Below are 11,072 nucleotides of genomic sequence, written 5' to 3'. Positions count from 1 at the left end.
CTCTTAGAGGAAGACATAGACAGAACACTCTATGACATAAAACACAGCAAGATCCTTTTTGATCCACCTCCTAGAGTAAGGGAAATAGAAACAAAAATAAACAAATGGGACCTAATGTAACTTAAAAGCTTTTGCATAGCAAAGGAAACCATGACCAAGACAAAAAGACAACCCTCAGAATGGGAGAAAATATCTGCAAATGAAGCAACTGACAGAGGATTAATCTCCAAAATACAAAAGCAGTTCATGCAGCTCAATATCAAAAAAACAAACAATCCAATCCAAAAATGGTAGGAAGACCTAAATAGACATTTCTCCAAAGAAGACATATAGATGGCCAAGAGGCACATGAAAAGATGCTCAACATCACTAATCATTAGAGAAATGCATATCAAATCCACAACGAGGTATCACCTCACACCAGTCAGAATGGCCATCATCAAAAAATCTACAAATAAATGCTGGAGAGAGTGTGGAGAAAAGAGAACCCTCCTGCACTGTTGGTGGGAATGTAAATTGATACAGCCACTGTGGAGAACAGTATGGAGGTTCCTTAAAAAACTACAAATAGAACTACCATATGACCCAGCAATCCCACTACTGAGCATATACCCTGAGAAAACCATAATTCAAAAAGATACATGCACCCCAATGTTCATTGCAGCACTATTTATAATAGCCAGGACATAAAAGCAACCTAAATGTCCATCAACAGATGAATGGATAAAGAAGATGTGGCACATATATGCAATGGAATATTACTCAACCATAAAAAGGAATGAAATTGAGTTATTTGTAGTGAGGTGGATGGACCTAGAATTTGTCATACAGAGTGAAGTAAGTCAGAAAGAGAAAGACAAATACTGTATGCTAACACATATATATGGAATTTAAAAAAAAACGGTACTGACAAACCTAGTGGCTGGGCAGGAATAAAGATGCAGACGTAGAGAACGGACTTGAGGGCACAGCGGGGTAAGGGGAAGCTGGGATGAAGTGAGAGAGTAGCATTGACATATATACACTACCCAATGTAAAATAGATGGCTAGTGGGAAGCTGCTGCATAGCACAAGGAGATCAACTTTATGCTTTCTGACGACCTACAGGGATGGGAGAGGGAGGGTGGGAGAAGGCTCATGAGGGAGGGGATATGGGGATATATATATATATATATATATATATACACACACACATACATACATACATATAGCTGATTCACTTTGTTGTACAGGAGAAACTAACAGAACAGTGTAAAGCATTTATACTCCAATAAAGATGTGAAAAAAAAACCTTGAGACAAATGAAAAGGGAAATGCAACTTAGGATATGCAGCTGAAGCAGTACCAAAAAGGAAGTTTAGAGTGATAAATATCACATTAAAAAAGAAGAAAAATTTAAAATAAACAACCTGACTTTACATCCCATGGAACTAGAAAAAGAAGAAAAAACTAAACCCAAGCAGAAGGCAGGAAAAAATAAAAATCATAGCAGATGACTTTCAATACTCCCTGAAAGGAGTTCAGGGTGGAGAGGAGAAATGAGGCACTCTGTGCTCTGGAAAGAACTGGGTGAACAGGTCTTCAGATAGTTAGATATTTTCAGGAGTCGATTTTATGAGCCAAATTCTTATATCTCCTCATAACTAGAAAAGCACTAAAATCCTTCATGATGACGTCTGCTCCTCATGACTAGCAGAAACCTTCTGCAAAAAAATGTGTGCTTGATTGCATGTACTCCCCCTTCACCAAATTCACATATATACTGACCTTTCCCCCCCAGTCTTTTTGGAGCAGTTTCTCAGAGCTATCTGAAATGCTGTCTCCTGGGCCACAGTCCTCACTTTGTCCCAAATAAAACATAACTCATAACTCAAAAAAAATTAATTAATTAAATAAAGATCATAGCAGAAATAGAGAATAGAAAAGTAATTTTAAAAATCTACAAAATTAAGAGTTGTATTTTAAAAAATAAACAAAATAGAGAAATCTGTAGCTAGACTAGGGAAAAAAGAGGGCTCAATAAATAAAATCATAAATGAAAGAAGAAACTTCCCTGGTGGTGCAGTGGTTAAGAATCCGCCTGCCGATGCAGGGGACACGGGTTTGATCCCTGGTCCAGGAAGATCCCACATGCAGCAGAGCAACTAAGCCCGTGCACCACAACTACTGAGCCTGTGCTCTAGAGCCCACAAGCCACAACTACTGAAGCCCACACGCCTAGAGCCCGTGCTCCACAACAAGAGAAGCCACTGCAATGAGAAGCCCACACACCGCAACTAAGAGTAGCCCCGCTCACCGAACTAGAGAAAGCCCATGCACAGCAACGAAGACCCAATGCAGCCAAAAATAAATAAATTTATTTAAAAAAAAGTGGACGCCTCAGAAATAAAAAGTATTATAAGGGAGTACACAAACAATTATGTGTGAACAAATTGGATAACCTAGAAAAAATACATAAATGCTAGAAACATACAACTTATCAAGACTGAATCAAGAATAAAGTTAAAATAGAACTATCATATGATCTAGCAATCCCATTTCTGGATATATACCTGAAGGAAATGAAAACATCATCTCAAAGAGATACATGCACTCCCATGTTTATTGCAGCATTATTCACAATATCCAAGACGTGGAAATAACCTAAGTGTCCATCAACAGATGAATGGATAAAGAAAATATTATATATATATATATATATACACATATATATCATAATGTATACACACACAAACACAATGGAATATTACTCAGCCATAAAAAAGCTATCCTGCCTTATGTGACAACATGGATGGACTTTGAGGGCATTAAGCTAAGTGAAATAAGTCAGACAGAGAAAGGCACTGTATGAGAACTGTATGTTCTCACTTATATGTGGAATCTTAAAAATCCAAAATCATAGAAATAGAGGGTACAATAGAGGCTGTCAGGCTCTGCGGGTGGGGAAACAGTGAGATGTTTGTCAAAGGGTACAAACTTCCACCTATAAGATGAATAAGTTCTGGGGATCTAATGTGGAGCATAGTGACTTTAGTAAACAATACTGTATTATATACTCGAAAGTTGTCAAGAAGGCAGATCTTAAATGTTCTCATCACATACACACACAAAAAGATAATTATGTACGGGAGGGAGGTGCTAATTAACCATATTGTGGTAATCATTTTGCAATATATATGTGCATCAAAACATCACATTGTATTCCTTAAAGTTAATTATGTTACAGGTCAATAATATCTCAATAAATTTGGGGGGAAAAAAGAGAAAAAGAAAGCCTGAACAGACCAATGACATATAAAGAGATTAAATCAGTAATCAAGAACCTTCCAACAAAGAAAAGCCAAAGATAATTTGGCTTCATGGGTGAATTCTACCACACATTTAAAGAAGAATTATACTAATTCTTCTTAAACTCTTCCAAAAATAGAAGCAGTGTGACCACCTTCAAACTCATTTTATAAGTTCAGCATCACCTCAATAGCAAAGCCATACAAAGACACTACAGGAGTCATCTTCTTCATGATCATCCTAATGACCATATCTGGAAATCTCAGAGTAAGCTTGTCCTTAGCCAGGGCAATTAGGCAAGAAAAAAAAAAAAAGGTGTACAAATCAGGAAAAATTGTCCCTGTTTGCAGACAACATAATTTTATATAGAGAAAACTGGAAAGTCCATCAAAAAATTGTTTGAACTAATAAACAAATTCAATAAAGTTGCAAGATACAAAATCAACACATAAAAATCATTTTCATTACTCTACAATAACAGTGAACTATCTGAAAAGGAAATGAGGAAACAATCTCATTTACTATAATACCAGAAAGAAGAAAATACCTAGGAATAAACTTAACTAAGGAAATGAAAGACGTGTATACTGAAAACTGCAAAATATTGGTAAAAGAAATTAAACAAGACTCAAACATTAAAACATCCTGTGTTCTTGGGTTGGAAGACTTAATATTGCTAAAATATCCATTCTACCCAAAGCAGATTCAATACATCCGTATCAAAGTCCCAACAGAATTTTTTACAGAAATAGAAAAAACAATTCTAAAATTCATATGGAACCACAAAGAACCCCAAATAGCCAAAATAATCTTGAGAAAAAAGGACAAAGCTGTAGTCCTCACACTTCCTGATTCCAAAATATATTACAAAGTTACAGTAATTAAAACAGTAATGGTACTGGCATAAAGACACAATACAGACCAATGAATAGAATAGTGAACCAAAAATAAACGCATGCATATACAGTCAACTAATTTTTGACAAAGGCTTCAAGAATACCCAGTGGGCAAAGGATAGTCTCTTCAATAAATAGTACTGGGAATACTGGATATCCCTAGAGAATAAAATTGACAATTATCTTACACTATACAAAAAAATCAACTCAAAATGGATTAAAGACTTAAACGTAAGACCTAAAACTGTAAGAGTAAAACTCCTGGAAGAAAACATAGGGAAAGGGATTCATGTCATTGGTTTTGGCAATGATTTCTTTGATACCAAACCAAAAGCACAGGCAACAAAAACAAAAATAGACTCGTGAGACTGCATCGAACTAAAAAGCTTCTGCACAGCATGGAAATAATCAACAGAGTGAAAAGGCAACCATAGACTAGGAGAAAATATTTGCAAACTATATATCTGATAAGGGGTTAATTTCCAAAATATATAAGGAACTCATAAAACTCTACAGCATAAAAACTAGTAACTTGATTAAAAAATGAGCTATAGACTTTTTCCGAAAGAATACACAGAAATGGCCAACAGGGATATGAAAAGGTGCTCAACATCACTAATCAGCAAGTAAATGCAAATCAAAACCACAATGAGATATCACCTCACATGTGTCTGGATGGCTATTACCAAAAAAAAAAAAAAAAAAGACAAGTGTGGGCCAGGATGTAGAGAAAGAGGAAGCTCTTGTACCGTTTTGCTGGGAAGGCAAAATGGTGCAGTTGTTATGGAAAACTGTAGGGAGGTCCCTCAAATAATTAAAAATAGAACTGCCATATAATTCACTAATCCCAGCTCTAGATATTTACCTAAAAGAACTGAAATTAGTATCTCAAAGAGATATTAGGACTCCCTTGTTCACTGCAGCATATCACTAGCCAAGATATGAAAGCAATGTAAATGTCCATCAACAAAGAAATGGATAAACACATTTTGGTAAACACATACAATGGAATATTATAGTCTTAAAAAAAGAAAGAAATTCTGTAATATGTGACAATATAGATGAACCTGGAGAACACTATGCTAAGTGAAATAAGCTGGTCACAGAAGGACCGTACTGCATGATTCTACTTTATAAGATATCTAAAAAAGTCAAGTTCATAGAATCAAGAGTGGAATGATGGTTGCCAGGGGCTGAGGTTGGAGTGAAATGAGAAGTAGCTAATCAATACACATAAAGTTTGAATTAAGCAAGATGAGTAAGTTCTAGAGATCTGCTGTAGAACATTGTACCTATAGTTAACAATACTGTACTATATACTTAAAAACCTACTAAGAGGATAAATCTCATGCTAAGTTTTTTTTTTTAAAGCAAAGTCTTCTTTTTCCTTTAAACATTTTATTTTATTTTTGTGCTGCGCTGTGTGTTAGTTGCAGCACGTGGGCTCTAGTTGAGGCATGTGAGCTCAGTAGTTGTGGCTCACGGGCTTAGTTGCCCCATGGCATGTGAGATCTTAGTTCCCTGACCAGGGATCAAACCTGCATCCCCTGCACTGGAAGGCAGATTCTTTACCACTGGACCACCAGCGAAGTCCCTCAGGCTAAGTATTCTTACCACAGCAGAATAAACATGAAAAAGATCATTAATTTATTCACTCACCCATTCATTCATTTAGTACTGCTATGTACCAGGCACTCTGCAATGTTCTAAGAATAAACTGTTGAACAAGGCAGACATGACCCCCTCCCTCATGGGAGTTGTAGGATAGTAGATAAAAAAGACAAATGCAATTATTTGCTCCAGTACCTATATAATTAAAAGTGTGTAAGTGCAAAACATATTTCAGGATTCTTTGAAATTGTTCGCCAGGAGAATATGACTTAGTCTACGGTGTCAGGGGAGGTTTCAACAGTGAAATTTAAACCTGAGAGCATAAAGGTGACTAGAAGTTACTCTTCCATTAGAAGGGGTTGTTGAGTGATGAATACAATTATAAAATGGTTTGTAGTTGGGTAAAGATAGAGATGTGGGAGTATCTATTTATCTTTAGGTCATAACACAATGTCTGATACATAGAAAGACTTTTTAAAAATTGTTTAACACTAATTTAACAAACATCTATTTACTGCCATCTATATTCCCAATATTGCACCATTTAAAAAGGGATACAGAATAATTTGTCATGGACACTACATCTTCACTCCAGGGAAGGAGCAAGATCTTCAACTATAATGGGTAATAATAAAATGGTGTGAACAAAATGTTAGGAGGAGGGCAGGGGTGAAGGGAATTTAATTCTCCCAGATGTCATCTGGAATGTTCGTTGTATCACTCATCAGCCACAGTTGGGTCTCCTTAAAGCCTAAAGAAGCTGTGTCTTTCCACGTGAGATGGAACCTCGCAGCATGTCCATTTCCTAACTTGTTGGAGTTGAGGTCTTTGAGCTGTCAGAGTCTCATTATGTGGATTATCAGGCTTAACTTTGTTCTGAAGGTTATTAATCTATAGGCTCCTTCAAGCCCAGAATCAAAGGAGCCTGACCTTCAACCTAGAGAGTGTTCTGCTATGTGGCCATGGTCTAAGAACACAGCCAGAATCAACTGTGGCCATGTATCTTGGACAACCTGCTAGTGAACGTGGCAGCTGTGTATGGCAGGGTGATAAGAAAAATGCTAGTGTGAGCTTCATGGTTTTATTAGAATGCATACATGTTGGTAGGTCACTGGGGAGAGGGAAGGCCATGTATGTGAGAAATGTCTACAGCCAACAAGCCCGGTGTGTATCTGAAGTGTCCTAGTACAATTCTATAATACATATGGAAAATTTATACAATTTAAAAAAATGTATGTCACTTAGAATGTTGATAATAATACTGCAATTCCATTAGATGCCTATTTGTAAACTAAATTGTACTAGCGAACCCAAATCTAAACACACGTGATATGAAAACCTGGACCACTGACTACAGCCACATTTCAGAAATGCCACAAATTTTCACAACCATATTAGTCATGTTGATCTAATAATCAACTTCAAGGATAGTAAAATGTTATGTTTTACAATTTAATTAAACCAAAATTGTTACTTTTTTCCATTTAACTAAAAAAACTAATGGAACCTGAGGGTATTTAGAAAATATTTTACTTATACACTTCTACATAATCATGTTTACATGCTATTTCTCTGCCCCAGTAGATGTACACATGTAATTTCTCTATCCCAAGTGATTCTCAATGAAGTTTTCCAAAACAAGTGAAGTAATTAATTTGTAATTACAAGTGAAATAGGTGATTTGGGCCTTATCCTGAATGACACCAACCTCACTTAAATATGCCTTTGCTGTACAGCAACAATTCCTTGGAGACTATCACTAGTGTTGCAGTGGATGTATCACTAGTGCATACTTGTTCATTTTTACGGATACAGACATATTTGATTCTCTTCTATGTACCAGAAATTACAAGTGGTTATTTCAAGCAAACTATTAGTAATTGAGCATTTATTTGTTGTGTTAACAGTGCTTGGAGTTATCACCCACATCATGTAATTTAACCCAAGAATCACATGAGGTATGTATTATCTCCTTTTTACAGGTAAGGAAAAAGAAGAGCAAACATTTCTTGTAACTTGCCTATGATTTCATAGACAGCAAGAAGCAGAGCTAGAAACTGATCCTAGGTCTGCATGGCTTCGAAGTCCATGGTATTCTGCATGTCACTTTGCCTTCCACGCTGGTACTCATATCCAACTTTGAAAACATTTGTGTGTTTCATACATCTATTTTCTTTAAAGATATAAAATTCGTTTCAGGTTTGGGTCTTTGTCTAGTTAAAAAAGCCAGAACTTGATAATTCATATACATAATCCTAGTACCATTCATACTATAACATACCATTGTCATTATTCACATGTAACACTGAGTAGAATGTGCATGGTTGCTGACAGTATGTATGTATGTTTTCTTAATTCTTAAGATAGAGTTTCTTGAAAAAAGAAATTATTCATAAGAATATGTTGATCTTTAAATTAGAGGAGTCATGGGGATGACTGAAGGTAACTAACACATTCTCACCTGCCCCTGATCATGTGATCTATTTTGAAGTAAGGGAGCATTATTCTGAAATACTAATCTTTCTTTCAGTCTAATTTCCTACCTTTCCTTGCTGGCTACCTCTATTCCTACCTCCATAACTACCCCTTCCTCCCATCCTCATCATATGCCCCTACTTCTTATTTCTATATAGTTGCTTCACAGAACTGAAGAAACCAAAACGTAACTAACCCAAGTCCCAAAATATTTCAGTTCACTTTGCATTTAATCCTCGCCCATAAAAATATGCAGACTCTTCTTATTGTTTCATACAATCCCGTAAGTATGAAAAGGTATGGTATAGAAGGTAAGTCCTGGAAGATTCTGCAAAATATCCACGATGTTTAATCTCATCAAAACAGTAAAAATTCGATTTGCCTTCCATCTTGAACATGGACACCTTCTTGCCCTCGCTATCAAATATTATAACTAAGGATGTGATATTTTTTATTCCAGGAAAAAGATCAAGTAAGAAAGAGATGTCAAAGTCAACATCATATTTTTTGGCCCAATCAGTTGCATAAATGGAGACAGCATTTACTAAGGCAGAGATTACTGAATAGAGGCACATTTGGGATGGGGCTGGAAAATCAAGAGCTGGTCTTTCTTTGAAAATGTAGGTTATTTACAGTTCATGTTACTACAATCGATACTGCTGTAAACAGTCTTTTACATATCGCCCATGCACATGAGTAAGATTTATACAGCTTCTTCTGTGTTATCTGGGTTGGATCTTCTAATTGTCAAACAGAGGAATCATAATCTTTGCTTTGGCTTAAATAAAGTAAAAATAAATAAAGAGTATATAAAAAGGAGTAGAATAGCTGAGTCCTAAGGTAATCAAGTCTTCAGTTTCAATATTTTCATGGAAATTGAAAAGAAAATTTATATGCACAAAGTATTCTATAAGTGAGGCAAATTTACCATTTAACTTATTGATAAGGTTATATTTAGGTTATGTTTAGTATATAAATGTGGGCTCATTTCAGTCAATTTAGTCTCCTCTGGTTCTGATTTCAGTAGGCACTGTTAAATGAACAGATGGAGACTGCAAACCATACAACAGTGACAGAGTTCATTATTTTGGGATTAACAGATAATCCCACACTATGTGCCATCTTTTTTGAGATTTTTCTAGGAGTTTATACAGTTACCGTAGTGGGAAATATTAGCATAATCATCTTAATCCGAAGTAGCCCACAGCTTCCCATGCCTATGTACCTTTTCCTCAGCCATTTGGCCTTTGTAGACATTGGGTACTCCACATCAGTCACACCAATCATGCTGATGAGTTTCTGAAGAGAGAGAACTGCCATCCCAGTCACTGGCTGTATAGCTCAGCTTGGCTCTGATGTCACCTTTGGGACTACAGAGTGCTTCCTGCTGGCCACCATTGCCTACAATCACTATGGGTCCATTTGCTCTCGCCTGCTCTACTCCACCCACATGTCCCCAGTGGTCTGCTTCTTCCTGTTGGAGGCCTCCTACTTGGGTGGATGCATAAATGCTTCTTCATTTACAGGCTGTTTGATGAATCTCTCCTTCTGAGGACCAAATAAAACGAACCATTTTTTCTGTGACCTCTTCCCACTCTTGAAGCTTTCTTGTGGCCATGTTTCTATTGCTGAAATATCTCCTTGCCATCTCTTCTGCATCAGTCCTCATAAGCACACTATTAACCATAATCGTGTCCTACAGCTACATCCTCCACTCAATCCTGAAGATGCACTCTACTGAGGGGAGGAAGAAGGCCTTCTCTACCTGCATTTCCCACCACACTGCAGTCACTTTGTTTCACGGGACAGTTTTGTTTGTTTACGTAATGCCCAAATCGAGCTATTCAGCTGATCAGGTCAAAGTGGCATCTGTAATCTACATAGTGGTGGTTCCCATGCTGAACCCCCTCATCTGCAGTCTGAGGAACAAGGAGGTGAAAGAGGCTATGAGAAACTAATGTCTAGAGCGTATTGGTTTTCCTGAATTAAATCAGATATAAATCTATAAATAACAAACCATTAATTTGGGGAACATTTTTGATGGATATTTTAATGATATTTATCATTAACTTTATCACTTTTATAGTGATAAGTTCCCGTAAATATAAAAATCCAATGTTTACTTCTATTTATAAAGTTAAGTGTATCATTAACATGGATGTCTGCTTGGTTCAAATTAAATATAGAATTTTCAAGTTAAGAATACCTTTGGAGGGCTTCCCTCGTGGTGCAGTGGTTGAGAGTCCGCCTGCCGATGCAGGGGACACGGGTTCGTGCCCCGGTCTGGGAAGATCCCACATGCCACGGAGCAGCTGGGCCCGTGAGCCATGGCCACTGAGCCTGCGCGTCCAGAGCCTGTGCTCCACAACGGGAGAGGCCACAATAGTGAGAGGCCCACGTACCGGAAAAAAAAAAAAAAGAATACCTTTGGAAAACAATTTCTACCTAAAATTCCATTTACCAATGATAGAGTCCTATTTAAATGGAGAGAGATCTCAACCAAAGATCAAATTTACTTGAATACCATCTTATAAAATAACATTCAGGAAAGAAACTTCTCCCCAACAATGTATAATAGGTGACGATATTGACAAGTCAGCAGTTAAGGGTACTTCCTTTAAAGGTACTGCCCTCCCTTGGTCAATGGATATTTCAACTTTTGGAAACATAGATGTTAGTGTCAGAAAAGCTTTATTTATTTTTACTTTATTTAAGCCAAAGCAAAGATTATGATTCCTCTGTTTGACAATTAAAAGATCCAACACAGATAACACAGAAGAAGCTGTATAAATTTCAGCTGAC

The 11,072-nt window shown here is 36.7% G+C and overlaps 1 pseudogene; it reads left to right on the top strand.

The window, feature by feature from the left end:
- The first annotated feature begins 9,315 nt into the window (after positions 1–9,315).
- Positions 9,316–10,254, top strand: LOC137231291 (olfactory receptor 5P4-like; annotated as a pseudogene).
- Positions 10,255–11,072: the final 818 nt, after the last annotated feature.

Source organism: Pseudorca crassidens, chromosome 9 (assembly GCF_039906515.1).
Source record: "Pseudorca crassidens isolate mPseCra1 chromosome 9, mPseCra1.hap1, whole genome shotgun sequence".
NCBI classification, from domain to species: Eukaryota; Metazoa; Chordata; class Mammalia; order Artiodactyla; family Delphinidae; genus Pseudorca; species Pseudorca crassidens.
Note: the sequence above shows the minus strand (reverse complement) of the source record. Positions and strands in the feature narration are given on the sequence as shown.